Raw genomic sequence first — 27510 nt, 5'->3', positions numbered from 1 at the left:
ACACAACCATTCGGTAATCATTGAGCTCCCCCTAGTGGTGGCTGTAAGAGGTCTGTATTTTATGATTTAGCCCTTTTTCTATGGCTTACAGCTTATGAGACCCCAAAGTCACAATCTCGGGTACCCTTTGCTCAGGGGGTATGGATGAATTAGCTGACTAGAGTGCGACACTTTGAGCCTAGAATATTGAACCTTTTCACAATATTGTTGCATTACTGAAATAAATGAGCTTTTGCACGATATTCAAATTTTTCGAGTTTCACCTGTATATAAAAAATAATTGTATGGTCATTTTATATTTCTCAAGGACCTTGTGGTTATAGTATTGATTATGTTATCACATAAATGTACAGTGCCTTGCAAAAGTATTCACCCCCCTTGACTTTTTTCGTATTTTGGTGCCTGGAATTAACATGGATTGTTTGAGGATTTGCATCATTTAATTTACAGAACATCTCCACAACTATGAAGATTTTTTCTTTTTTTTTATTATTGTGAAGCAAACAACAAATAGGACAAAATAACAGAAAAAGTCAATGTGCATAACTATTTACCCCCCTAAAGTCAGTACTTTGTAGAGCCACCTTTTGCAGCAATCACAGCTCCAAGTTGCTTTGGATAAGTCTCTATGAGCAGTAGCCACATCTTACCACTGGGATTTTTGGGATTACTCCTTGTAAAACTGCTCCAGCTCCTTCAAGTTGGATGGTTTGCGCTTGTGAGCAGCAATCTTTAAGTGATTTTCTATTGGATTGAGATCTGGGCTGTGACTAGGCCATTCCAACACATTTACATGTTTCCCCTTAAACCACTCAAGTGTTGCTTTAGCCGTGTGTTTGGGGTCATTGTCCTGCTGGAAGGTGAACCTCCGTCCTAGCCTCAAATCACGCACAGAGTGGTACAGGTTCTGCTCAAGAATATCCCTGTATTTAGCACCGTCCATCTTTCCCTCAACTCTGACCAGTTTCCCAGTCCCGGCTGCTGAAAAACATCCCCCCAGCATGATGCTGCCACCACCATGTCTCACTGTGGGGATGATGTTCTTTGGGTGATGTGATGTGTTGGGTTTGTGCCAGACATATCGTTTTCTTTGATGACTGAAAAGTTACATTTTAGTCTCACCAGACCAGACCACCTTCCTCCATACATTTTGGGAGTCTCCCACATGCCTTTTCACGAACTCACAACGTGCCTTTTTGTTTTTAGCTGAAAGTAATGGCTTCCTCTGGCCACTCTGCCATAAAGCCCAACTCTATGGAGCGTACGGCTTATTGTCGTCCTATGTACAGATACTCCAGTCTCTGCTGTGGAACTCTGCAGCTCCTCCAGGGTTACCTTAGGTCTCTATGCTGCCTCTCTGATTAATGCCCTCCTTGCCCGGTCCGGAAGTTTTGGTGGGCGGCCGACTCTTGGCAGGTTTGCTGTTGTGCCATGTTCTTTCCATTAGGTTATGATAGATTTGATGGTGCTCCCGAGGATCATCAAAGAGTTGGATATTTTTTTATAACCTAACCCTGACTTGTACTTCTCAACAACATTGTCCCTTACTTGTTTGGAGAGTTCCTTGGTCTTCATGGCAGTGTTTGGTTAGTGATGCCTCTTGCTTAGGTGTTGCAACCTCTGGGGCCTTTCAAAAAAGGTGTGTATATGTAATGACAGATCATGTGACACTTAGATTGCACACAGGTGGACATCATTTCACTAATTATGTGACTTCCAAAGGTAATTGGTTGCACCAGAGCTTTTTATGGGCTTCCTAACAAAGGGGGTGAATACATACGCACATGCCAATTTTATGTTTTCTATTTCTAAACAATAGTTTTATTTATATATTTTTCTCATTTCATTTCACCAACTTAGACTATTGTGTTCTGATCCATCACATAAAATTGATAAATTCAGATTAACAAAACATTGAACTTATGGCTGTAATGTAACAAAATATGAAAAAAGTCAAGGGGTCAATACTTTTGCAAGGCACTGTATAAATGTAGTCTAGGTGACCATCTTTTTAAAGGGTTTGTCCACCATTAATAGTTTTTTCAAATAACTGACTATGGTCATTGAACTGTTGCTTTTACCACCACGACAAAGACCTGGTTGGGGAGATGGTGGGAGTCTCCTATTGACAACTACCTGACATCACAGAAGTGGGGTCCTAAAACAAAGTTTTTCGGGCACTTTAAGACCAAGATATGTAAAGACAGAATGGCCAAATCTGCTCTGCAACCTATTTGACTAATATTTGTGAAATTGCAGTGGCCTGTAGTAACCATATAGTCAAGCATTTACGCACATAAGACTCTCTGGTTAAAGGATTTTGTGTTCTAGCCGTGCAGCACAATCATCCGATTCCTGCCGAACCCGTTAGCTTTGCCTGTGCAATTCTTATCTGTTAAATGCAATATAATTGAGGTGACACAGTGGATTTTAATGCACTTTAATGAAAGGAAATGTGCAGATTTACTCTTGACCTATAATTTGTCCCTGTCAGTAGTATTACAGTTTTTCTCACTGTACTGTTTGACCCGGGTCAGTTAAGCTGTGATCCTATTAAAATGTGTTTAGTTTCTCCATGATATAATAAGACCGTTTAACTTTTTTGAGTCAATCCCAGAATTTTCAAAAAAGTGTAAAAAAAATTACTAAATAAAAAAAGAGAAACATAGAAGTTTCCAAAATGACTATTAGGGCTTGTTCACATGACCATGTGAAGCCTGTGCCCGTGCTGTGGAGTGCAAATTGCGGTCCGCAATGCACGGGCACCCACCGTAGCCCAGCCGCATGGGGATTGCGGACCCATTCACTTTAATGGGTCTGCGATCCTTCCGTTCCGCAAAACAGATAGAGCAAGTTCTATTTTTTTGAGGTGCGGAGGAACGGAACCCCAGGAAGCACTCCGTAGTGCTTCTGTAGTGTTCCGTTCCGTGCTTCCGTTCCGCATCTCTGGATTTGCGGACCCATTGAAGTGAATGGGTCGGCATCTGTGATGCGGAATGCACACGGAACGGTGCCCGTGTAGTGCGGATCTGCAAATGCGGTCCGCAATACGGCAATGGGCAGCACATGTTCGTATGAATGAGCCCTTAAATTTATTAAACCCTTAGGCCCCACACGGGCGAGTATTCCGCGCGGCTGCAATGCGGGAGGTGAACGCATTGCACCCGCACTGAATCCTGACCCATTCATTTCAATGGGGCTGTGCACATGAGCGATGTTTTTAACGCATCACTTGTGCGTTGCGTGAAAATCGCAGCATGTTCTATATTCATCTTTTTTCATGCAACGCAATCCCCATAGAAATGAATAGGGCTGTGTGAAAATCGCATCTCATTTGCAAGCAAGTGCGAATGCTGTGCGATTTTCACGCATGGTTGCTAAAGAGACGAGGGATGAGCGACCTGGGACATGGTAATAATGGAAAATAATAGCATTCTTTAATACAGAATGCAAAATCCAATGTCAATTGAGGGTTAAAAAATAATAAAAACATTACTCACCTCATCCACTTGATCGCACAGCCGGTATCTTCTTCTTTGTTCTTCTTGAAGGATCTGCAAAAGGACCTTCGTTGACGTCACCAAGCTCACCACAGTGAGTGCGATGACGTCAGCGAAGGTCCTTTTGCAGGTCCTTCAAGAAGAACAAAGAAGAGGATCCCGGCTGCGCGATCAAGTGGATGAGGTGAGTAATGTTTTTATTATTCTTTAACCCTCAATTGACATTGGACTTTGCATTCTGTATTCAGAATGCTATTATTTTCCCTTATAACCATGTTATAATAAAAAATAATAAAATCTACAGAACACTAAACCTAAACCCGAACTTCAGTGAAGAAGTCCGGGTTCGGGTCTGGGTACCACATTCAGTTTTTTCTCACGCGCGTGCAAAACACTTTGCACTCGCGCTGGAAAAAACTGAACATTGGAATGCAATCGCAGTCAAAGCTACTCGCACGATTTTCCCTGAACGCACCCGCATCGCATCCGGCCCTCACCCGCGACACCCGTGTGAAAGAGGCCTTAGGGTTTGGCTACATGGCTGTCACGCAGCAAGAAAGTCGAGGGACATTTCATGTAACGTTTGTCAATGGCGTCACAAAGGGACACGCAACATGCTGCAGAGTGACCCCCCTTCCTTCTGTCTAACCCCACAGATGCCTGACATCTGCATCATCGCAGATCACTTCCAGTGGGTGCCTACCATATTATACAGCTGGCACCCGCCAAGTATGGCTCATACACCGCCTGCATGCTGATGCTGTACATGTACAGCATTATGTGTTAAGGGGTTAATACTGTACATGTCAACCTACTTGGTGTTTTCTACCTGTTGGGCAGCTCTGTTTCCTTGCAGCGCTGGGGTCCTGGATTCGACTCCGACCAAGGACAACATCTGCATGGGGTTTGTATGTTCTCATCCTGTTGTGTGGGTTTCCTCCGGGTTCTCCGGTTTCCTTCCACACTCCAAAGACATACTGATATGAAACTTAGATTGTGAGCTCCATTGGACACAGCAAGTGATGATAATGTCTGTAAAATGCTGCGGAATATAGTAGTGCTATATAAGTGAGTAAAATAGTAATAAAATAATAATTGGTGAATCATCTTTACTGTCTCCCACTGGCTATGAATACACATACGAGCCTAACATCTTTTCTATGGAAACACAAGATCATTTCTGCAGTTGGGCAGCAAATTCGTACCTAGATAGATGTAAGAGTTGGTGAAGTGAGTATCTTAGAGAATTCTGAGGGAGCTGAGGAGGGTGGACAAGCACTAGAAGCCAGCGCAATAAGAGAATTACATACTAGGAGCAGAAGACTTTTATTTCTCTTCTCTCTTTTGAAGGGAAAGATCTAGTGTGTCTAAGACTGGTGGAGTGGGATGAAGTCAATCAGTACCCATGGATCTGCCCTTAAATCTGCTCCAGGACTATGGGAGTGGTGTTACAGTACATCAATCAGTACCCACTGAGGTTCTCCTAAATCTACTCTTACTTTCCAATGAGAGTATAGTTCTAGTGTGCGTGGGAACAAATTAGGATGTATCTCCTACATAAATATCCGGTTAATGTGAAAATCCTCCTTGAATGTCTCAGAAATATACTAAATTTTTGACTTTCTTCTTTCTTGTTTTAACAGGCACCACTGCTTACCCGTTTGAGCAACGTTCAAAGAACTGCATAATACAGGTAGGTGTAATGACTTGGAAGAATGTCATGACCGATAAGAGTGCCATCACCGGAATACTTATAGGTCCCTCACAAAATTTACGCGTTGGTTCCATCCCTGTGGTGGGACGTACGTAGAGTCTTTTGCACTTTGTGCTAAGTTTTGTCCTGTATTTAAATAGACAGCTCCTTAGAGCCAGCTCATCATTCCTCTGCTTATCAGCTTGTCTGTCTGGCCAGACATTTGATGCATGGGAGCGTCTCTCTGTTTCAGCCCAAAGAGGGGGGTTCAGGGTAAGAAAACACCTTAATTGTGCCCTAATTAGTCTCATGGTCAGGGGAAGGATGTCTAAAATAAGCTGGTGCAATCAAGAGAGAGGCAAATCTATGAATAGATTGATTTCCTGTAGCAATTACAAAGGCCAATGATGTGTCCAGGAGCCACTATGTGCACCAGCAGGACAGGCAGGGGTCTACGTCTGATAAAGACTTGATATGTAATAGCTTCTGATAGAGACTTGATGTGCACCAGCAGGACAGGAAGACATTCTATCTGATACAGACTTGATGTGCAGGACAGGCAGGCAGTCTACATCAGATAAAGACTTGATGTGCTCTATCAGGGCAGGCAGGGGTCTACATCTAATATAGACTTGATGTACACTAGCGGGAGAGGCTGGGGTCTACGTCTCATAAAGACTTGATGTGCATTATCAGGACAGGCAGGGGTCTACATCTGATAGAGACTGGATGTGCACTTACAGGAGAGGCAGGGGTCTACATTTGATACATATTTGATGTGCAAGACAGGCATGTGGTCTGTGTCTGATAAAGAATTGATGTACACTATCAGGACGGGCAGGCGGTGTACCTCTGATAAAGACTGGATGTGCATTAACAGGGCAGGCAGGGGTCTACATCTGATAAAGACTTGATGTGCACTAGCGGGAGAGGCCATGGTCTACGACTGATAAAGACTTAATGTGCACTATCAGGACAGGCAGGGGTCTACATCAGATACAGACTTGATGTGCACTATCAGGGCAGGCAGGGGTCTACATTTGATACATACTTGATGTGCACTATCAGGGCAGGAAGAGGTCTACATTTGATACATACTTGATGTGCACTATCAGGGCAGGTGGGGGTCTATGTCTGATAAAGACCTCATGTACACCAAGAAGGATAGGCAGGGGTCTACATCAGATACAGACTTGATGTGCGCTATCAGGGCAGGCAGGTGTTACAGTCTCGGTGTGGTGCGCTGTGACACATTGCCATGCATGCCGTTGCCAGGGGCAATGTGTTGTTTTTAGCATATGTGTGATCTGCTCCTGTTTCCCGTGTTCCTTCCCTGGCTGGTGTGTGAGGGGTTAACACCTTGTTGGGTGTGGTCACTAGGTGCTTCCTGTACCTGTGGCTGGAGGCCAGAAGTCAGTTGTACTCCTAGTCTGGATTTGCCATCTTCCAGTGTGAGGACCACCTAGTGGGACATCAATGTCATCCCGATGTTTCCCCGTGTCACCTTCCTTTCCTATTATGTCTCTATGTGTGGTGTTGTTTGTATGGGTTGGTGTTTGATGTCTAGTCGTTGTTACATGTCTGGTGGTGTTTGTTGTCCAGCATGTTTTCTAGACATCCCCTTCTCTATCTATTGTGGCCTACGGAAGGGGGTGTCAGGGTTCTCTGTTTGGGGAACCACAAGTCGGTGTGCAGCTAGGCCGGTGAGACTCCTGTTCATCCCTGTCTGGAATGAACAGGTCATCTCAGCCCTTTATCTATTTGAGGGATTATCAGGGCGACTCAGGGTCCTAGGTTCCTGGGTATGAGCCGTCCTACCATCCAGGTCCGCTCATATGGTGAGGAGTCAGGGCGAGGATTAGGGAAGCAATAGGAGGTGACCTGCTCCCCTATCCTATCTACCAGGCCTAGTTGCTATCTTGTCTGCTCCTCATTGTACTGTGGAGAGTTTCCCTCACTCTCCATCATGACAGCAGGGGTCTACATCAGATACAGACTGGATGTGCGCTATCAGGGCAGGCGGTTGTCTACATCAGATACAGACTTGATGTGCGCTATCAGGGCAGGCAGAAGTCTACATCAGATACAGACTTGATGTGCGCTATCAGGGCAGGCGGTTGTCTACATCAGATACAGACTTGATGTGCGCTATCAGGGCAAGCAGGGGTCTACATCAGATACAGACTTGATGTGCACTATCAGGGCAGGCAGGGGTCTATATCAGATACAGACTTGATGTGCACTATCAGGACAGGATGGGGGGTCTACATCTGATACAGACTTTCTGTACACTAGCAGATTTGAGTCTAGCTTTAATAGGTAAGTCCTCCAAGCAGACAAATAGAAAGCATAGACTTGATAAATGATACAATTCTGGCTGCATGAAGTCACCACTAGGAGAAGCTAGCAGCATACAAATTTTTACAGTTAGTATTGAACTGAAAGAGAGTGGTGCAAATCTGTATTCAGCGATCCTCTCTATGGTAGACTGCAATTAAGCAGGGGAAACAGTTCAGTTCTGGGCACCCAACCACCTTGGACCCTGTATCAGTGGCATGTCCAATCCTATGTAAGACATGAGACATTGTCTCTGCAGTTAGACATAAATAAACTACTGACACCGCAGGGCGAGGGGCATCTGCAGCAGATGCTTCCAAAGGAGATTTCAGTGGGAAAAGGTCACATTTACTATTTTCTGCTGAGTCTATTCTCTCAGGTTTTATCCTGGGATCTGATCCACTCTGAAGATGTTTCTGCTGATTTCCTGCTCTCGTGATTCCTTAATTTTTTATTTCAAGTATTTTTGAGTTATTATTATTTGTCTTGTGTGTCACTGCCCTGGAATCAGATGGCTGCCCTGGGTGTTGTAGTGACATAGATGGGGAGAATTTCTTATAACTGCAGCTTTTCTTTTGTCTTATGTAAATCACCACATTTTTAATAAATTAACACATGCCAATAGAAGTTAGCTTTGAAGTTTTAAGGACTCACTTTCAAGATACCTTCCCAGGGTCGCAATAGGCATGTTATAAGATTTTCATTAAATTGACATTTTCAGTCTGTGCTCAGAAAGATCTGTGTGCACAGAGAGATATTAAAGGGGTATTCCCATCTCAGAGATTGATGGCATATTGCTAGGATATCAGATCAGATAAGTGTGAGTCCATAGACTCCTATGGGGCAATTTGAGGGGTTGGAGCACTACGTTGAGTCCTGATTTCCTAGGGACTCTGGCTCTATATAGGGGACCACTGTACTAGGATCAATCACAAAACCACATCAATCCCCGTAGTCAGCAGAACACCCTTTAACAAAAAACTATATAGAAAACTGATAATTCACAGCCACATTGTCCTCTCATTCCCCTGTGCTGCTCTTTATGTATGGTGGCACTGTATCTGAGAATTTCTTAGGCTTTGTATGGTGACACTGTTTGGATGCTGGGTGGCGGTTATATTTGGACAGTCAATGGCATTATTGGGCGCGCGATATACGGCAGAATGGTATATGATGATAGTATTTGAGTACTGTATCTGTGTATTACTGTTAGGGTTGAGCGAATCGGGTTGCTGTATCCAAACCCAATTCTTTTAAAAACGACCTTAAAGGGGTTGTCTGGGTTCGGAGCTGAACCCGGACATACCCATATTTTCACCCAGGCAGCCCCCCTGATGTTAGCATCGGAGCATCTCATGCTCTGATGTGCTCCCTTGCCCTGCACTAGATCGCGCAGGGCACGGGCTCTTTTGTTTACAATAACACACTCCTGGGCGGAGGCTTCCGCCCGCCAGTGTGTTCGGTGACGTCACTGGCTCCGATTGGCGTGCTTTAGCACTGCCCTAGCCGTTTTACTGGCTAGGGCAGTGCTAAAGCCCGCCCATCAGTGCCGGTGACATCACCGGGCTTCCTGGCATCCCCATGGAGAGACCTGTTCGACACCGGAACTCTTGAAAATGCCTTTGCCCTGCGCGATTTAGCGCAGGGCAAAGGAGAGCATCGGAGCATGAACTGCTCCGATGCTCAAGTCAGGGGGGCTGCCTGGGTGAAAATGGAGGTATGTCAGGGTTCAGCTCTGAACCCGGACAACCCCTTTAAGAATATGGGCTCTGTCCTACCATAAAATGTATGTCCTCCGTGGAGGTCTTTCCGAAGTTTCAGCATATATCGCAAGATTTACTTCGTCTCGCCTCTATCTTGTGTCAGTTCGATTATTCAGATAATTGATAAATCAAAATATGAAGCTGAACTTGGCTTCGTTAATGAGGCACGAAGCCGGGTTCGGCTTAGTATTTTTATACAGTAATTTATGCGAATAAAGGAACTGACAGGTGATATAGGTGAGACGAAGTAAGTCTCGTTATATTTGCCGAAACTTCGGCAGGACCTTGATGGAGGCCATACATTTTACAGTAGGACAGATCCCAAATTCTTAACAAAGTTTTTTAAAGAGTCCCATTCGGATACAGCACAACCCTAATTACTGTATATAGGCATTTTATAGCGGTGTAATTTAGATTTGTACCATTTTAAATTTTCAAAAAATAAATTTAAAAAAATGTTTTTCCCGCTACGTCTAACGGATGCACAAGAGTCTTGATACCAAGAAGAGGGTCCCACATGACACGTATGCTTTGGCATGACCTTTTTTTTCCTATACGTAGGCATACAGTAAAAAAAACTACTAGACACATCATACCTACTCCTGACTTGGATTGAGTTTGTGAAGGCCTGTATTATCAAGTTCCTGACATGTGAATTGATTACAGAAGCCAAAAAACGATTGGCTTTTTTACTTTGGAGGACACTGTCCAGATGAACAGTGATACTTTATGTCTCATAAGAGAAATGAGGACCATGTCTTCAGGTGAAGAGCTTGTGGATGTTCATTCTCCCTTGATGGACAGTACTGTATCTCAGGTTTTGAAGAACATAGGTGGCAATTATTTCTCCAGTTTGAACAAGTTCACTGTGCAACCTTTCATATCACAGCGTCTCACAAAACTGTGATTTCGTAGAAGTGTGTTTTCAGCAAGGTCAAGTATCTAGCTGAACCCCACAACAGTCACATTAAAACTACAAAAACCCTCCTGAAAATGTCACTTCTTTTATTGTACATTTTGAGTTTATATCTGAAGTAAATGTAGTTGGAGCTCAGCTCAGGTGACTTAAAGGGATTGTACCACGAAAAATATTCACCATTTTCAAACCAGCACCTGAATAACTTTGTAATTGCATGTAATTACAAATTTAGTATAGCCACTGAGTTATTCAATAAAATGTATCTGTAATGCTGTTTATTCTTTTCCTTATTTCTCTGTCCACCTCACTGAAGTGGTCGCGCTCAGTTTAAATGTTCAGCTACCGCCAGCCATATTCTGTGAGAAGCTGTGGCGGTTACAGGGAAAGAGCAACAGCAGAAAATACACACCGCTTGAGAAAGGACTCCCCCCTGTGGTGCCGGAAATAAATCTAGGACAGTATATCTCTTATATAGTGATCCCTCAAGATACAATGGCCTCAGGATTTAATATTTTCAACATACAATGGTCTTTTCTGACCCATCGTAAGTTGAAACCAGACTCAACATGTCTGAGACTCAGATCCAACCACTTCTCTGGAAAAATATTTGTATTAGTTGCTAGTTGACAGCTATTCCTGACTGTTATATGTAAGGACTTGTTTTTTCTGTCTAAGTTAGCTGCTTATTTGTCTTAAATCGTAATTTTATTTTATTGTGGATGGACTTTTGGGGCTTTGGAACTGATTACTCAAGTTACAATATTTTCAACATACAATGGTCTGTTCTCACCCATCGTAAGTTGAAACCAGACTCAACATACAATGTCTCAGACTCAGATCCAACCAATCAAGGCCACTTCTCAGGTAAAATAGCCGTATTAGTTGCTAGTTAGCAGCTATTCCTGACTGTTATATGTAAGGACTTGTTTTATCTGTCTTAGTTATCTGCTTATTTTTCTTAAATCTTCATTTTATCTTATCTCGGATAACATTTGGAGGTTTTGGAACCGATTTCTCAACTTACAATGGTTTCAACATACAATGGTCGTCCTACAACCATCTAATATTGTAACTTGAGGGACCGCTGTACTCAGTCAGGTTGTTTTCTGTTACATTCTGTACAAAAAAAATGTAGCATTGTCCAGTGGACTCTGTATGAACAAATTTTTCTATCCTAGTAGCATTCCCCTTCTGGGAAGAATATATAGCCATACATAAAGCCCTGACATGTATGGCGGTATGACATGATGCTGGTACTCCACCTTGCCTCCAGCCATTGATCACCAGCTCAGAGGCACCAACTGATGGAACCCTTAAATCCGCCACCAACCAAGGGAGTCCAGCCCTAGCCGTAGGGCCCTTCCCTCTTCAGCAACCTGGCAACTTCGAGGACCTCCCACCAGCACAGCTGCTGCGGCAAAACAATTCCCAATCCCCCACTTGCCTCCTCACCATGCAACCCAAAACAACATTGCACTTTTCCTGGCAAATGGTACCCGTTACTCCCCCACTGCCCTCTTTTAAAGCCTCTCAAACTGCCCAATCCCAACCAACCCTGTTTCCCTGAACCACCCCCCGTCATGCCGGCCTCCCCCCAAGGCTACACTTCCAGTCTGGCCTCACTTAACATGAAGCTGTTTTTTCTGTAGGACATACCACTGGCTATAATGAAAAAAAGGATACAAACCTGATGCAATTATTACCATGATCTTGGTTAAGATTAGTGATGAGTGAAGTTTTGTAAAATTCGATTTGGGTGCTTTGCCAAATTTTACAAAAGAATTTGCTTTGTGATAAATTATTTCCCCCCGAAGCACATTTCTTTGTAAGTAGTGGGTGCACTGCTTCCCGTTATTGTTCCTCTCAGATGCTTCGTTCATCACTGATCGCGGCATCTGAATTTAATATTAAATTGTATAATAAAAAAAATCTCTAAAATAATACTTACCTAATCCATTTGATCGTGAAGAGTCGGCCGCCATCTTGATTAAAGATCCAGCGTGAAATCTTGCGCAGCCCCACGTCGGACAGCGTGCTGATGTTATACGTCACTGGAATATCAGGCTTTGGTTTACCGCTGTGTACAGAGCTGAGTGGGCCAAGCTTTTCTTAAAGCTGCAGAATGAGAGGCACTTGTCAGTTACATTTCTGACAAGTGTTTGCACAGGAATTGCAGTCATACAGCTAATTGTTCCATAATAACATGCTTAGGTGTGGAGGCAGGATGCGATAGCATGAGCGCACAAGCATTTTGCTGCCTGTTTTGTCACCAAGTACAATTCCTCTCCCACTTAGAGTTCTTGTATTTGAAAGATATGTTTGACAGAAGGAGCGAGAGATTTAATTGATACAAAGAGGAAATTAAATCTTCACCAGCGCGAGACGGAAAAAAGGCGATTTTTTTTTTTAAGTTAGTGCATTCTGGAGAAAAGTCGAATTCAGTTTTATTACTTTACTCCCATAACCATATCCACTATATATCATTTTTACAGAAATCATAAGTTCTCAATGTCAATCTGTGATGAATTAACCTCTCTGTGTTAGGGCTCATGCAAACAGCGGGTCCGCAATCGAATGGGTCTGCAATCTGGAAGGTGCGGTACAGAATGGAGGCACGGAACCCTACAAAAGCACTACTTTTTTGCGGTGCGGACCATTGGATGCGGATCGCGAACTCCATTCAAGTGAATGGGTCCCCGTCTGCATGCAGGCCGTAGGGCCAGTGCCCATGAATTGGGGACCACAATCTGTGGTCCGCAGCACAGGCCTGCCCGGCACACAGTCGTGCGCCTGAGCCCTTAGGACTCATTCAGACGACCGTATCAATTTCAATGGGGCCGCAACAGTTTCGCCCCGCGAAACAGATAGAGCATTTCCTATTCTTGTCCTCAATTGCAGACAAGAATAGGCATTTCTATCATAGTGCCGGCCATGTGTGGTCCGCAAATTGCGGAATGCGCACAAGCCGTTATCCATGTTTTGCAGATCCTCTAAGTATTGGTGTAACTGCTCCATTAGCAGCTCCTCAAAATCCATGTTTCTGAGCGCTGGTCATCAGGTTGCCCCAACAGGTCGTGTTTTCCTAAGTATGGCTCAGGGGCTATACTGTAATTGTTAGTGCATCAGGCATTGCAACTGTTGTTCTCTCTATGGGATTTATAAGTCATCACCTGTTGGGGTACCCAGGTACAAGAGGACTGAAGTTGAGGAAAACTTTTTCAACAAGTCTTCTTCAACAAGGTCCTCAAGGTCGGCTAGGTTCTGTGTAATAGCATGTAAATCACAAGTCAGATCACCCTTGCTGAGAATTTGTGACCCAGTGTTTTTGGCCCTCTTTACCGCCTGAAGACCAGAGCCATAGTCCTTAGGAGCCGCATGTTTTCAAAGCATTACAGTAAAGCACCATGTGAAATCTGCAACTCACGTCCTGGGGCTTAAAAGCTAAGTGTGCCAGTCACATCTTCCATTCGTCATAAATGCTAAAAAAAAAAATTAAAAGAATATCATAAAGTAGCAGCACAATCTAAATATTCCAGACTCCAGGCATTATAACCTGCCGACACGTTTCTTTTCAAAGGTTGTATAACATTCAGATAGTCCATACTATTGGCAGTTACACTTTCTTATAGGTACAGTATGCATATTGGTTCTCCCCAGAAGCACAGTCCTTTATCTATATACAGTTCGTATGTACTGTAGTAGCGCCAAGGGGGATCTCCCTGACCCAGGAGCAGTGGTCATCCTTTAGGCTTCAGGTGTCTAGGCCCCCCCTTTTTTATATATTTTTCTTATTCCCAGTGGCTGATGCACAGTCCAGAGGGTTTGCCCCTCTTCAGGCTTGGCAGCACCAACCCTACTCCCTCTTCTCTCAGGGCTCCTAGCTCGCTTTTGGCACTTTGGTCACGTTCATCAATGGACATGTAGTTGCCGCAACAGTTGCGTCTGCAGCTGTCGCCTGCAGTCATCTCATCTGCAGGATATTGCAGCTTTGCAGATGTCTTACTTCGGTGGCAGACCCGCAGAAACCCCCCCCCCTACACAAGTAACTTCAGACGCTGCTTTACATCACCTGCTGCTCCGTGACAGTGTCTCTCACTTGTTATACTCATGACCATTGTAACGGCATACAAGGGAATGCTCCAAACTCCAAACGGAACCTCACGAATAGCTGCTAGCAGACGAATAGGAAACGCACCCAAGCGGCTTACACTCCTAGCAATCAGTCTCTAACAGTATACAGTGAATCCCCCCAAGAACGAGACAAGGCTCTGTGTTGAGGGTCAAGCAGTGGTCACCCAGAGCTGTGCGTTTTATTGATCTTATATAACATTGGTACACATCAGTACCACCCACAGGGTTTTGTAAAAACAACCAATAGCCACGTACAATACAGTAAAACACTCCCACGCAAAATCCTCCCCTCTGCCTGTGATATAATTATGGTACAATGGGTTGATGTAATTATCACAGGCAGGAGAATACACAATGTCCTCTGTCCTGGAGACAACCGAGGAGTAATTCAATTATCTCTCAGGACAAAGGGAAATCGCCAATACACACGTGGAGACAATAGGACAGACATCACCACTCAAACATACAATGTCCCACCCATTACAGTAACATAGACATTTAACATATCCCAAAATGGCACGAATTAGACCAGGGGTTCAAAAGTTAGTAAAAGTCGTTTGTGAACAAAGGAAGCATGCCTGATGAGAGGGCCCATAATCCTGGGGCAAGAGGCTGGCAACCAGGCCCCTCCAAAACCCAGTGGCGAGGTTAGTTTCGCCACACATCTCCCCTTTTCCAAACAGACTAACAGGGTATCTGACCTTTTGCCGGTCAGTGCCCTTGTTAGTCCAGCAGCCCACCCACAAAATAGAAACAGCAGTACAGCCCACCCACAATAAATGGTTACTACACTTGAGCAAGGGATAAACTTGTCCATGTCCAGGTGCCTCACCACGGCTGTGTGGGGGATTGGTAGACTGCCTTGGTGCCAGCGCTACCACGGAAGTAGACTGGTTGGAGCCTGGTTGTTGGAGGGGGAGGACCGACTGTCTCCCCTTTAGATACACAGCTCTGCTGTTGTAGGGAGAGACCGACTGTCTCCCCTTTAGATAGACCACCATGCTGCTGTGGGGGGAGACCGACTGTCTCCCCTTTGGCTAAATAGCCCTGTTGCTGGAGGACAGGACTGCCTGTCCCTACCCCCTGTGCTGTGAGTGAAGAGACCACTGTCCCATCCGCACGGTTGTGGTGCTTACTGTCTCCCCCTGGTGCGTTAAACTGCCGCTGGGGGATGGAGACTGGGCTCCCAATTGCCTGTACATCACACGGCCGCTGGGGAATGGAGACTGGGCTCCCAATTCCCTGCATATCACACTGCCGCTGGGGAATGGAGACTGGGCTCCCAATTCCCTGCATATCACACTGCCGCTGGGGAATGGAGACTGGGCTCCCAATTCCCTGTAGATTACACTGCCGCTGGGGAATGGAGACTGGGCTCCCAATTCCCTGCATATCACACTGCCGCTGGGGAATGGAGACTGGGCTACCAAATCCCTTTACATCACACGGCCGCTGGGGAATGGAGACTGGGCTCCCAATTCCCTGTAGATTACACTGCTGCTGGGGAATGGAGACTGGGCTCCCAATTCCCTGCATATCACACTGCCGCTGGGGAATGGAGACTGGGCTCCCAATTCCCTGCATATGACACTGCCGCTGGGGAATGGAGACTGGGCTCCCAATTCCCTGTACATCACACGGCCGCTGGGGAATGGAGAATGGGCTCCCAATTCCCTGCATATCACATTGCCGCTGGGGGACAGGACTGACTGTCTCTGCCCCCTATAACTCAGCCTGGCGCTGGGGAATGGAGACTGGGCTCCCAATTCCTTGCAGGACTGGTGGAGAGACCTCGGTCCCATCTCCACCGGCCACCTGGGGTTCTTCCCAGTAAACCTCCACAATATCCTCCCAGCTGAAGGGCTCTGGACCTGGGTCTGTCATCTTGCTGTCCTGCTGAGCCTTCCCAATGGAGTGGAAGAGATCTCGGTAGTCCTGCTCCAGTTCCCACTCCAGGGATGCTAGGTGAGCCAGGTCTTTCTCTACCTCATGGGGGTCATCCCAATCCTGCCTAGCCTTCCTCTCATAGAAAATGTCCTGAAGTCTGGACTGTGCAGGGCTCCCGAAGTCAGGCTCTGCAAAGGACTCCCATAACAAGCCAGGACCATCAAACTCCTCTCCCTCTGGCTTGTCATGCTCAGCTGTCCAGGGTATATACTGTGCCATATACCACCAGAGGGCCTGGTAGGCATCCTCCAGCCATAGCTCCTGCCATACCCGGTGCTCTAGTTCCTTCACCCATTCCTCCAGGGGCTGCTCTCCCAGGAAGGGCATCCGCAGGGCCACTTGCTTCTGCAATCGCTGTTTTTCACTGGGGAGACTCTCGCCTCACTGGTATTGTACATTATCCAGGGCCTGGTACCAGATGCCTTTCCTTAATGCATCCTGGCCATCCAGGTCTTCCTCATCGTACGCCACTGCTGGTTCCATCCTGCTGCTGTCAGGGACGCTGTACTGGGACATGCGTTGCCCTCAAATTGTAATTCAAGGGAAGGATGTTTCTTTGTAGCTGTCCTTCTGGGCTGTGAGAACGATCCCACTGCTGCCACCAATTGTAACAACATATAAGGGAATGCTCCAAACTCCGAACGGAACCTCACGAATAGCTGCTAGCAGACGAATAGGAAACGCACCCAAGCGGCTTACACTCCTAGCAATCAGTCTCTAACAGTATACAGTGAATCCCCCCAAGAACGAGACAAGGCTCTGTGTTGAGGGTCAAGCAGTGGTCACCCAGAGCTGTGCGTTTTATTGATCTTATATAACATTGGTACACATCAGTACCACCCACAGGGTTTTGTAAAAACAACCAATAGCCACGTACAATACAGTAAAACACTCCCACGCAAAATCCTCCCCTCTGCCTGTGATATAATTATGGTACAATGGGTTGATGTAATTATCACAGGCAGGAGAATACACAATGTCCTCTGTCCTGGAGACAACCGAGGAGTAATTCAATTATCTCTCAGGACAAAGGGAAATCGCCAATACACACATGGAGACAATAGGACAGACATCACCACTCAAACATACAATGTCCCACCCATTACAGTAACATAGACATTTAACATATCCCAAAATGGCACGAATTAGACCAGGGGTTTAAAAGTTAGTAAAAGTCGTTTGTGAACAAAGGAAGCATGCCTGATGAGACGGCCCATAATCCTGGGGCAAGAGGCTGGCAACCAGGCCCCTCCAAAACCCAGTGGCGAGGTTAGTTTCGCCACACATCTCCCCTTTTCCAAACAGACTAACAGGGTATCTGACCTTTTGCCGGTCAGTGCCCTTGTTAGTCCAGCAGCCCACCCACAAAATAGAAACAGCAGTACAGCCCACCCACAATAAATGGTTACTACACTTGAGCAAGGGATAAACTTGTCCATGTCCAGGTGCCTCACCACGGCTGTGTGGGGGATTGGTAGACTGCCTTGGTGCCAGCGCTACCACGGAAGTAGACTGGTTGGAGCCTGGTTGTTGGAGGGGGAGGACCGACTGTCTCCCCTTTAGATACACAGCTCTGCTGTTGTAGGGAGAGACCGACTGTCTCCCCTTTAGATAGACCACCATGCTGCTGTGGGGGGAGACCGACTGTCTCCCCTTTGGCTAAATAGCCCTGTTGCTGGGGGACAGGACTGCCTGTCCCTACCCCCTGTGCTGTGAGTGAAGAGACCACGGTCCCATCCGCACGGTTGTGGTGCTTACTGTCTCCCCCTGGTGCGTTAAACTGCCGCTGGGGGATGGAGACTGGGCTCCCAATTGCCTGTACATCACACGGCCGCTGGGGAATGGAGACTGGGCTCCCAATTCCCTGCATATCACACTGCCGCTGGGGAATGGAGACTGGGCTCCCAATTCCCTGCATATCACACTGCCGCTGGGGAATGGAGACTGGGCTCCCAATTCCCTGTAGATTACACTGCCGCTGGGGAATGGAGACTGGGCTCCCAATTCCCTGCATATCACACTGCCGCTGGGGAATGGAGACTGGGCTACCAAATCCCTTTACATCACACGGCCGCTGGGGAATGGAGACTGGGCTCCCAATTCCCTGTAGATTACACTGCTGCTGGGGAATGGAGACTGGGCTCCCAATTCCCTGCATATCACACTGCCGCTGGGGAATGGAGACTGGGCTCCCAATTCCCTGCATATGACACTGCCGCTGGGGAATGGAGACTGGGCTCCCAATTCCCTGTACATCACACGGCCGCTGGGGAATGGAGAATGGGCTCCCAATTCCCTGCATATCACATTGCCGCTGGGGGACAGGACCGACTGTCTCTGCCCCCTATAACTCAGCCTGGCGCTGGGGAATGGAGACTGGGCTCCCAATTCCTTGCAGGACTGGTGGAGAGACCTCGGTCCCATCTCCACCGGCCACCTGGGGTTCTTCCCAGTAAACCTCCACAATATCCTCCCAGCTGAAGGGCTCTGGACCTGGGTCTGTCATCTTGCTGTCCTGCTGAGCCTTCCCAATGGAGTGGAAGAGATCTCGGTAGTCCTGCTCCAGTTCCCACTCCAGGGTTGCTAGGTGAGCCAGGTCTTTCTCTACCTCATGGGGGTCATCCCAATCCTGCCTAGCCTTCCTCTCATAGAAAATGTCCTGAAGTCTGGACTGTGCAGGGCTCCCGAAGTCAGGCTCTGCAAAGGACTCCCATAACAAGCCAGGACCATCAAACTCCTCTCCCTCTGGCTTGTCATGCTCAGCTGTCCAGGGTATATACTGTGCCATATACCACCAGAGGGCCTGGTAGGCATCCTCCAGCCATAGCTCCTGCCATACCCGGTGCTCTAGTTCCTTCACCCATTCCTCCAGGGGCTGCTCTCCCAGGAAGGGCATCCGCAGGGCCACTTGCTTCTGCAATCGCTGTTTTTCACTGGGGAGACTCTCGCCTCACTGGTATTGTACATTATCCAGGGCCTGGTACCAGATGCCTTTCCTTAATGCATCCTGGCCATCCAGGTCTTCCTCATCGTACGCCACTGCTGGTTCCATCCTGCTGCTGTCAGGGACGCTGTACTGGGACATGCGTTGCCCTCAAATTGTAATTCAAGGGAAGGATGTTTCTTTGTAGCTGTCCTTTTGGGCTGTGAGAACGATCCCACTGCTGCCACCAATTGTAACAACATATAAGGGAATGCTCCAAACTCCGAACGGAACCTCACGAATAGCTGCTAGCAGACGAATAGGAAACGCACCCAAGCGGCTTACACTCCTAGCAATCAGTCTCTAACAGCATACAGTGAATCCCCCCAAGAACGAGACGAGGCTCCGTGTTGAGGGTCAAGCAGTGGTCACCCAGAGCTGTGCATTTTATTGACCTTATCTAACATTGGTACACATCAGTACCACCCACAGGGTTTTGTAAAAACAACCAATAACCACGTACAATACAGTAAAACACTCCCACACAAAATCCTCCCCTCTGCCTGTGATATAATTATGGTACAATGGGTTGATGTAATTATCACAGGCAGGAGAATACACAATGTCCTCTGTCCTGGAGACCCACCCATTACAGTAACATAGACATTTAACATATCCCAAAATGGCACGAATTAGACCAGGGGTTCAAAAGTTAGTAAAAGTCGTTTGTGAACAAAGGAAGCATGGCTGATGAGAGGGCCCATAATCCTGGTGCAAGAGGCTGGCAACCAGGCCCCTCCAAAACCCAGTGGCGAGGTTAGTTTTGCCACAACCATCTTCAAGTCATCACAGCCAGGGTGACCACCACTCACAGGGAGTTTCTTAAAAGATTTGTCTCACTTCAGCAAATGGCCTTTATAATGTAGAGAAAGTAAATACAAAGCACTTACTAATGTATTGTGATTGTCCATATTGCCTCCTTTGCTATCTTGATTTATTTTTCCATTACATTATACACTGCTCATATCCAGGGGTTACGACCACCCTGCAATCCAGAAGCGTTGGTCGAACTTCCACACTATAGAAACTTTCTGGTGGTCAGCACCATAGTAGCGCACATAGGCATGCCTGCACAACAGATCCCATCCTGGCCCTCTTGTGTCTGCGCTGCAGCAGTGGCCGTAACCCCTTGGAAACTAGCAGTGTATAATGGAAAAATGAATGAAACCAGCAAAGGAGGCAATATGGACAATCACAATACATTAGTAAGTGCCTTGTATTGACTTTGTCTACATGGTGAATGCCATTTGAAGACGTGAGACAAACCCTTTAACCGCCTCACGTCCGCCCATAGGATATAAAGGTCCTATGGGTGGACGTCTATTTCTGACAGCACGTTTTAAAACGTCCTGTCAGAAATAGCAGCTGCACGCTAATCGTGCAGCTGCTGATCGGGTTGCCCGCTGTCAGTGACAGCAGGGCAACCCTAAGACAAGGCAGGGACAGTGCCCAGGTGTCCCTGCCTTCTAGATCGCTGCAGACACAGCGCTCACCGAGCGCTGTGTCTGCAGAGCAGGAAGCGCTGTGCGCTTCCTGTTCCGGCCCGGCGGTCATGTGACCGCCGTGACCGGAGAGTGCAGGAGCTGTGTGAGGTCTCTCAGAGACCTCGATCAGCCCTGCTGTGAGGCTGTACAGCGCAGGATTGCTGCTGTACAGCCTCTATAGGGGTGCATTTGTCCTGTAACTGGGGCTACTATGTCAGCCCCAGTTACAGGAGAAATCAACAGTGTAAAAAAAAAAAAAAAGTAAAGTAAATGTCCCCCAGAGGTCTTGTATGACCTTATGGGGGACGAAAAGTGTAAAATAAAATAAAAATAAAATAAAGGGTTGAAAAAATAAAATAAAAAAAAGTTTCACATGTAAAAAAAAAAAAAATCCCAAGTAAGGAATAAAATAAAAAATTAAAAATAGAAAAAATAAAATAAAATAGACATATTTAGTATTGCCGCGTCCGTAAAAACCAGCTCTATAAAAATATCACATGACCTAACCCCTCGGGTGAACACCGTAAAAAATAAATAAAAAAAACAGTGTCAAAACAAGCAATTTTTGTCACCTTGCATCACAAAAGGTGCAACACCAAGTGATCAAAAACGCGTATGTCCCACAAAATGGTACCAATAAAACCGTCACCTCATCCCGCAAAAAATGAGCCCCTACATAAGAAAATCTCTCAAAAAATAAAAAAAACTATAGCTCTTAGAACATGGAGACACTAAAACATCATTTTTTTGGTTTCAAAAATGCTATTATTGTGTTAAAGTGAAACAAATAAAAAAAAGTATACATATTAGGTATTGCCGCGTCCGTAAAAACCAGCTCTATAAAAATATCACATGACCTAACCCCTCGGGTGAACACCGTAAAAAAAAAAAAAAAAAAACTGTGTCAAAACAAGCAATTTTTGTCACCTTGCATCACAAAAGGTGCAACACCAAGTGATCAAAAACGCGTATGTCCCACAAAATAGTACCAATAAAACCGTCACCTCATCCCGCAAAAAATGAGCCCCTACATAAGAAAATCTCTCAAAAAATAAAAAAACTATAGCTCTCAGAACATGGACACATTAAAACATAATTTTTTGGTTTCAAAAATGCTATTATTGTGTAAAACTTTAATAAATGAGAAAAAGTATACATATTAGGTATCGCCACGTCCGTAACAATCTGCTCTATAAAAATGTCACTTGACTGAACCCCTCAGGTGAACGCTGTAAAAATAAATAAATAGAAACTGTGCTAAAACAACCAATTTTTTGGTCACCTTGCCCCATAAAGTGTTATAATGAATGATCAAAAAATCATATGTACCCAAAAATAGTACTAATAAAACTGGCACCTTATCCCCTAGTTTCCAAAATGGGGTCACTTCTTGGGAGTTTCTACTGTAAGGGTGCATCAGGGGGCTTCAAATGGGACATGGCATCTAAAAACCATGTGGAGTTCCTTATCTTCTGCGCCCTGCCGTGTGCCCATACAGCAGTTTATGACCACATGTGGGGTGTTTCTGTAAACCGCAGAATCTGGGTAATAAATATTGAGTTTTGTTTGGCTGTTAACCATCGATGTGTTAAAGAAAAAAATTGATTAAAATGGAAAATCTGCCAAAAAAGTAAAATTTAAAAATTTGATCTCCATTTTCCTTTAATTCTTGTGGAACGCCTAAACGGTTAACAAAGTTTGTAAAATCGGTTTTGAATACCTTGAGGGGTGTAGTTTCTACAATGGGGTCATTTATGGGGGTATCCACTATGTAGGCCCCACAAAGTGACTTCAGACCTGAACTGGTCCTTATAAAGTGGGTTTTGGCAATTTTCTTAAAAATTTGAAGAATTGCTTCTAAACTTCTAAGCCTTCTAACGTCCTAAAAAAATAAAATGACATTTCCAAAATGATGCCAACATAAAGTAGACATATGGGGAATGTTAAATAATAAATATTTTATGAGGTATCACTTTCTGTTTTAAAAGCAGAGAAATTGAAATTTAGAAAATTGCGAATTTTTCAAATTTTTGGGTAAATTTGGGATTTTTTCATAAATAAAGGTGAAATATTTTGACTCAAATTTATGACTATCATGAAGTACAATGTGTCACGAGAAAACAATCTCTGAATGACTTGGATAAATAAAGGCGTTCCAAAGTTATTACCACATAAAGTGAGATATGTCAGTTTTGCAAAATTTGGCCTGGTCAGGAAGGGGGCAAAGGGCCCAGATGGGAAGTGGTTAAAGGGGTTATCCAATCCTATAAAAATCTCCCTAGTATGCTGGGCCCCCCACACTGAATATACTTACCTGGGTCCCCACTCCCTGCGCCGCTCCTGGTCCCCACACCGCCACTGCTGCTTCTCCCCGTGCGCCGATGAAAGCATCCCGTGTCATGGAGAGCAGCCAATGGAGTGCCGCGATGGGGACGAGCCTTCCTAGCATTGCGGGTGACGATAGGGAGGCTTGTCCCCCTAACACCGGATGTTTTGGCTGCTCCCCCCAACACCGGATGTTTTCATCTGCGCACGGGGAGCAGCAGTGGCGATGTGAGGACCAGGAGCAGTGCAGGTAGCGGGGAGCAGGGTAAGTATATTCCCTGTGAGGGGCCCAGCATATGGGGGGGGGCAGTGTATAGTATTGGATAACCTCTTTAAGGCTTGGTCTGCAGCGTTATTCTGGATCTGGTCTACATCCCTTCTTCTTTGGTGAACATTTCGCCAGGAGGGTGCACTCATCTTCCACACCAAGCTTTTTTTCTGGTTCACCCCCAGCAGAGGGTTGCATTCTGCGTTCAGTGCTTCTGCATCACACAGGACAGAGACTCCTCTGCAGGCTCATTACATTTTCACCTGCTGCACCTGTGCTGTCTTCACCTCCAGCGGGGAGGGAGTGAACAAATCACAGCTCACAGCCATGCTAATTAGCTAACAGGGTGCGTTGCAGGATACTTTTATAGGGGAATTCTATATTCAATGTATTCGGATGTCCACATTTCTCCATGGACTGTTGATGTGCAGGAAAAACACAGGAGCATGCAGTGATTTGGTCCATATTGCGGCCAGAACGCATCCATTTTAATCAATGGGTCCATGACAAACGGCATATAGTGTCCAATTTTGAGGGATCCATTGCATAGAAAATTAATGTAAAGAAAAAAAGATGCGCGAATAAGGGCAAGGGAAATATAATCTGAAGTCACAACTCTATTCATCATCAAACACAATGCAACAGTACTCTGTAAACACAGAGGGGTCATTTATTAAGACCGCCATTTTAGACGTCGGTCTTCATAAGCCCCTTTAGATGGCGGTGGATCCTCCAAAGTTATAAAGGGGCGCTGACCTATACATAATTTCGGCATATCCACCCCTGTCTAAATCGACGCCAGCTCCCTTGCTGGCATAGATTTAGACCATTTTCTTTGCCTAAAACAGAAAATGATAAATGAGACAGGCCAGGCGGCCCACCCCCTTCCCCGCCCATGCCATGCCCCCTTTGTATATCTGCAAGAGATATACACCAACAAGTGGCACATATATGTTTGTAAATGATCCCCAGAATATATAAACTAATGCTATACTCACTATGTAAATATAAAATTTATTTTGATCAAAATCATTTGCGCCCATTCACCACGCCAAGGTGACCTTTTTTGACAGGGAATGAGAAACCAAAAGGCACTGTATAGTGTAGAGGGTTAAATATAAGAACATTCAAACCAATAAGAGTAAGCCCCATTTAGCAACTTTTTGAAGCCGGATTTCTGGTGTGAAGGCATGAGCTATGGGTGTTTGAACACCAGTGCATTGTCTGAGTTGTCCTGCCAACGTACTGAAGATCACAAGGATAGGACAATAGATATACCACAAAAGACGGAGAGCAGTTCAGAGTGTTTTTGATTTTAAAAGATTCCCCAGTGATATTAGACGTTAAATGTCACTATTGTGCAAACTAATAGAACAACAGAGACAGCATGAGCTACCACATTTAGCATTCCCTGTGCCACCTATACTTATTCTCTTTCATGTGTATATTTACTTATTTTATTAATTTTCCTTTATGTATTTCTACCACATATTTTGTATGTGTGCTTTTTCTTTATATTTTTTTCCATCTAGTTGTTGTGTTACCCACTCCCTGTTGATTTATTTCAGCTGATTTGTAGGTGTTTCCTGGTTTCCCTTCCCCTAGGGCAGTGATGGTGAACCTCTTAGACACCGAGTGCCCAAACTGCAACCCAAAACCCACTTATTTATCGCAAAGTGCCAACACAGCAATTTAACCTGAACACCAATATCATATATCTTCCATGTACTTTATCATTTAGCTATAATAACCTGCCTACATTCAATGTGCTGCCTGTACTGTTCATAGCATGTCCTGCACTGATGAATGGCAGGAAAAGTCTAAGGCATATTGGTACACCATAGACTTTCTCCAGGGTGCGGGTGCCCACAGAGAGGGCTCTGAGTGCCGCCTCTGGCACCCGTGCCATGGGTTCGCCATCACTGCCCTAGGGCATATTATTCTTTTTCTCTTTTGAATTCTTAGTGTCCCTTTTGTTTTTTATGTATATGAAGAGGGAGGCTTCTGGCTTTTATTTTACAGTTTGATTAATTTTTGCATCTTTTTTTATTTGGAACAGTTGCCTTATTTTTACTCCTTTTTATCTCACTACTTCACTTCTTTTGCTACCCTAAATTCCTACCTCTTCTGGTGCCAACCAACCTCCAATGAATTCAGGGAAGGCAGGCTCCACATTTATATTGAAACCTACCATTCCTGGTACCAGAAGACCTCCAGTGAATACTAGTGTTGATCGTGAATATTCTAATCGCAAATTTTTATCGCGAATATCGGCACTTCGAGAATTTGCGAAGATGTAGAATATAGTGCTGTATATTCGGATTCATATTCTAGATTTTTTTTTTTCATCAGTAACCTCCCTTCTTGCTTGTGGGCCAATGAGAAAGCTGCAGTATCTTTGTCTTACTACAACACAATGTAACTCCAAGTCAATCACACTTCTGTGAAATCAAACTATCCACTTAGGAAGCAACACTGAGTGACAATCAATTTCACATGCTGTTGTGCAAATGGGATAGACAACAGGTGGAAATTATAGGCAATTAGCAAGACACCCCCAATAAAGTAGTGGTTCTGCAGGTGGTGAACACAGACCACTTCTCAGTTCCTATGCTTCCTGGCTGTTGTTTTGGTCACTTTTGAATGCTGGCGGTGCTTTCACTCTAGTGGTAGCATGAGACGGAGTCTACAACCCACACAAGTGGCTCAGGTAGTGCAGCTTATCCAGGATGGCACATCAATGCGAGCTGTGGCAAGAAGGTTTGCTGTGTCTGTCAGCGTAGTGTCCAGAGCATGGAGGCGCTACCAGGAGACAGGCCAGTACATCAGGAGACGTGGAGGAGGCCGTAGGAGGGCAACAACCCAGCAGCAGGACCGCTACCTCCGCCTTTGTGCAAGGAGGAACAGGAGAAGCACTGCCAGAGCCCTGCAAAATGACCTCCAGCAGGCCACAAATGTGCATGTGTCTGCTCAAACGGTCAGAAACAGACTCCATGACGGTGATATGAGTGCCCGACGTCCACAGGTGGGGGTTGTGCTTACAGCCCAACACCGTGCAGGACGTTTGGCATTTGCCAGAGAACACCAAGATTGGCAAATTCGCCACTGGCGCCCTGTGCTCTTCACAGATGAAAGCAGGTTCACACTGAGCACATGTGACAGACGTGACAGAGTCTTGAGACGCCGTGGAGAACGTTCTGCTGCCTGCAACATCCTCCAGCATGACCGGTTTGGCATTGGGTCAGTAATGGTGTGGGGTGGCATTTCTTTGGAGGGCCGCACAGCCTTCCATGTGCTCGCCAGAGGTAGCCTGACTGCCATTAGGTAACGAGATGAGATCCTCAGACCCCTTGTGAGACCATATGCTGGTGCGGTTGGCCCTGGGTTCCTCCTAATGCAAGACAATGCTAGACCTCATGTGGCTGGAGTGTGTCAGCAGTTCCTGCAAGGCGAAGGCATTGATGCTATGGACTGGCCCGCCCGTTCCCCAGACCTGAATCCAATTGAGCACATCTGGGACATCATGTCTCGCTCTATCCACCAACGTCACGTTGCACTACAGACTGTCCAGGAGTTGGCAGATGCTTTAGTCCAGGTCTAGGAGGAGATCCCTCAGGAGACCGTCCACCACCTCATCAGGAGCATGCACAGGCGTTGTAGGGAGGTCATACAGGCATGTGGAGGCCACACACACTACTGAGCCTCATTTTGACTTGTTTTAAGGACATTACATCAAAGTTGGATCAGCCTGTAGTGTGTTTTTCCACTTTAATTTTGAGTGTGACTCCAAATCCAGACCTCCATGGGTTGAAAAATTTGATTTCCATTTTTTTATTTTTGTGTGATTTTGTTGTCAGCACATTCAACTATGTAAAGAACAAAGTATTTCAGAAGAATATTTAATTAATTCAGATCTAGGATGTGTTATTTTTGTGTTCCCTTTATTTTTTTGAGCAGTGTATATAAGAAACTCCCCAGCAGCCATTTTCTGCAGTTTTTTTTGCAGTTCTGAGAGAGAGAGCAATGTCATTGCTGTGCTTTCATCTGGATCCTATTCCTTATCCAATTACATTAGTTAGTTAGTTAGTTAGTTAGTTAGTTAGTTAGCTCATACATGTATAATACAGATAGTTAGTGGGAGATAGTCAGTGTAGGTTAGA

General features: G+C 45.4%; 1 protein-coding gene across 1 annotated transcript in view; it reads left to right on the top strand.

Moving 5' to 3' along the window:
- The window catches only part of LOC121009365 (leucine-rich repeat and fibronectin type III domain-containing protein 1-like protein), a 351118-nt gene that overhangs the window by 116512 nt on the left and 207096 nt on the right, over positions 1-27510 (top strand). Inside the window, exon 2 of the mRNA XM_040442430.1 lies at positions 5144-5193. The gene's annotated coding sequence lies outside the window, so the exon portion shown is untranslated. The remainder of the gene's footprint in view (positions 1-5143; positions 5194-27510) is intronic.

Source organism: Bufo bufo, chromosome 8 (genome assembly GCF_905171765.1).
Source record: "Bufo bufo chromosome 8, aBufBuf1.1, whole genome shotgun sequence".
NCBI classification, from domain to species: Eukaryota; Metazoa; Chordata; class Amphibia; order Anura; family Bufonidae; genus Bufo; species Bufo bufo.
This window is presented reverse-complemented; position numbering and strand designations above follow the sequence as displayed.